Here is a 3,494-nt window from a genome sequence, read left to right as displayed (position 1 = left end):
CCATGGAAAAAACGTCTTCCATGAAACCAGTCCCTGCTGCCAAAAAGATTGGGGAAGTGTGGTGTACGGTGATCGGATCAGGGTAAGCAGCATATCTGTCAGCTCAACATGTATTATTTCTTTGTGTTGGGAACGTTTGATATTCTCCTTCTAGCTGTTTGAAAGTACAGAGCATTGTTAGTGATAGTCACCCTACAGTACTATGGGATGAGATAACTTATTCCTCCTATCTAGCTGTGATTTTCAATCCTTTAATACATCTCTCCCTAATCCTCTCTTCCTCGTTCTTCTCAGCCCCGAGTATCCTTTGTTCTACTTTTTACAGCTATGAGATCAACTTTTTTAAAGCTTCCATACGTGAGTATGAACACGCCATGTAAAAAGGGGAGATTTGGATGCAGAGACACACGTGTAGGGCGAGTGCCATGTGGACATGAAGACGGCCACCCACAAGCCACGGAGGGGAGGCCTGGAATAGAGTCTTCCCTTGTGGTTCTCAGAAGGCGTCAGTTCCACCAATACCTTCATCTTGAACTTTTTTTCTCTAGAACGGTGAGACAATAATCTCTGGTGTTGAAGCCACCAGTTTGTGCTAGTTCCTGACAGCCACTGGAAATGAATATACTCACACTGTCTCCTCTCTATTTTACTGCCAAACTCCCTGAGAAAGGGCCAGAATGGGCCCATCAGCCACTGTCATCCCTGATCTGCAGAGTTACTGGCGGGAGCCTATTGATGGGCTTTCCTCGGGTCAGGAGCCCAGAGTGAATTCCTCTGGCTGTGGACAGGGTGGCAGTGGGTCACAAGGCCAGCTCTCTTTGGAAGGAGGGAGAGTTTCCTCTCACAGAGGCCCTCTCACCTAGAACCCAAGTCTTGAGAACCCACCACGGCCAGTACACAGTATAGGGTATGTGAGGACTAAATTTGATTAAATTGTCTGCCCTGTAGACATCTGCAGACTGAATGGTGAAGGGAAAATCTTGGTAACCTGATAGGTGGAGCATTCTGGGGCCATCTACCTCTCTTGTGGTATCAGCTTGTAGTGCAATCTCTTCATTCCGCTGAAGATCCAGCCCTTCTCTGCCCCACACCCGACTTTCTTCAAGAGCTTAGTGAACCATCCATCCTTTGCCGAAGGCTGGGAGATGGAGGAAAGGGCTGCATTGCCTTACAGAGGAAACCTATGCCAACACACCCTCCAAACTCCTCTCTCCCTTTCTCTATAGAAGTCACCCAAACCCTCTTCTTCATCTTCAGGGCCTCCATTTTATCATCCTTTTGATACCCCTTCTCACATATTTGGCAGCTGGCCTGTGGGTCATGAAACGGAAGCCAACTGAATGGCACTGTCAGGGAGGCCCAGCCTGAGACCCCTGGAGCACCCCTGCCACTGAACAAGTTGGGTTTATCACGAGTTGCAGTGGGGGATGACGCCCACCATGGGAGCCATGGGGTGTCTCCATGGGAGGGTGTTAGGAAGGTTCCATGATAGGATTTGGGATTTGGTTGGATGATTTGGGGAGGCTGTCAGGAAGTGGAGGTTGGCTCTAGGTTGGATGTGGTCAGAAAGATGGGCAAGTCTATGACTGGGCGTCTCAACAACTCTCTATAAGGAAGGGAGACGAGAACAAGACAGAGCTGTCACCAGCAAAGTGGTAGTCATTCATTTTAGCCAAAAGAAGGGCTTTAGGGGGATATTTTTGTGGGTGGCATGGTGACCTTGATTTTGGTCTATGCTTATGCAGTCGCCTTGCTGTGCCTCATTGTGTCGTGGATGCAGAATGGCATCTGAGGTTGATATTCTGTGCTGTGGCGTATGCCCAGCTGTGAGTATCAGGCCAGTCTCTGGATGTCAGGGATTGCAATTTGTTCATTTTCCCTGCACCCCATTAAAGAAAAACCAATTCATTCAGCCAATTTCATTCACCCATTATTTTTCATGCACAGCTCTAGGCCGTGGTGAGGGGTCTCAGTTTATCTCATGCATCCCCTGTATCAAGTGAGGGGCATACAATAGGGGCTTTATAATGAAAGAGCAGGATGGATACCCACGCATTGGTTCAGCCAGGATGCCTTTCCCAAGGCCTCCTAATAGTTGGGCTACCCTGGGCATGAGCGGTTCCTGAATGAACACTACTCCATCCTTAAGATGCCAAGCTGTTTGCTACAAGTATGTGTGGTGTCAGGGTGAAGGGGTTGTATTTGTGTGTGTCTCTGTGTCTGAATCTCCTCCTCTTATAAGGATATCAGTCTGACTGGATAAGAGTTCTTCCTAATGACCTCTTTTTTTTTTGGAATGAAGCCTGACTCTGTCACCCAGGCTGGAGTTCAGTGGCACAATCTCAGTTAACTGCCACCTCCATCTCCCAGGTCCAAGCGATTCTTGTGCTCCCAAGTAGTTGGGATTACAGGCATGCACCACCACTCATGGCTAATTTTTGTATTTTTAGTAGAGACAGGGTTTTACTATGTTGGTCAGGCTGGTCTTGAACTTCTGACCTCAAGTGATCCACCCACCTTGGCCTTGCAAAGTGTTGGGATTATGGTGTGAGCCACTGTGCCTGGCTGACCTCATTTAATCGTAATTAACCCTCGGGGTTAGGGCTTCAACACATGAATTTGGGGTGTGGAACACAGCTTCATATCATAGATGGAGCCATACAGGAGGAGGTAAGAGTACTTTAAGGTGTCCCAGGGCTAAGGTAGAGATGGGTAGGGTGCTCTGCAGGGTGCAAGGACGGAGGAGCAGGCATTGCTGAATGAGAACACAGGTCTCAGAATTTTTGGAGGGGCAGTGATGGGCCAAGTCATCACAGATGAGTGATGACTCCCTTGGGCACAGGGGCTGGGGGAGGGCAGTGGAGAGGTGTCCTAACCACGAGAAGGGGAAATAGGTGTGTGGAGGAAAGTACAGGCGGAGCAGCTGGTGCTCTTGTTCCCTGTAAAATTTGGGGAAGTTAACAGAACTCTGGGCTCTCTACACCTGGGTACTGCCTACCTATAGGAACTGCCTGTCATCCTGAGCTTTCTAAGAACGTGCCCTCCCGGTTAGGCATGGTAGCTCATACCTGTAATCCCAGCATTTTGGGAGGCCGAGGTGGGCAGATCATGAGATCAGGAGTTCAAGACCAGCCTGGCCAACATGGTGAAACCCCATCTCTACTAAAAATACAAAAGCTAGCTGAGCGTGGTGGTGCATACCTGCAATCCCAGCTACTCAGGATGCTGAGGCAAGAGAATTGATTGAATCAAGACCCGGGAAGCAGAGGCTGCAGTGAGCCGAGATGGCGCCGCTGCACGCCAGCCTGGGCTACATAGTGAATCTCCATCTCAGGAAAAAAAAGAAAAAAAGAGAAGAAGAGGAAGAACTTGGCCTCCCAAGACCATGGAAGAAAATAAAATGTTGATTATTCTGGGAGGACTGTGACAAATAGGCACTAAGAACTGGTTTGGCAGCTGGCCCGGGAGGGTGAGCACTCTGGATGGACCCTCCG

This window comes from Macaca nemestrina, chromosome 5, assembly GCF_043159975.1.
Source record: "Macaca nemestrina isolate mMacNem1 chromosome 5, mMacNem.hap1, whole genome shotgun sequence".
NCBI lineage: Eukaryota > Metazoa > Chordata > Mammalia > Primates > Cercopithecidae > Macaca > Macaca nemestrina.
The sequence above is the reverse complement of the archived record's forward strand: the minus strand, read 5'-3'. Positions refer to the sequence as shown.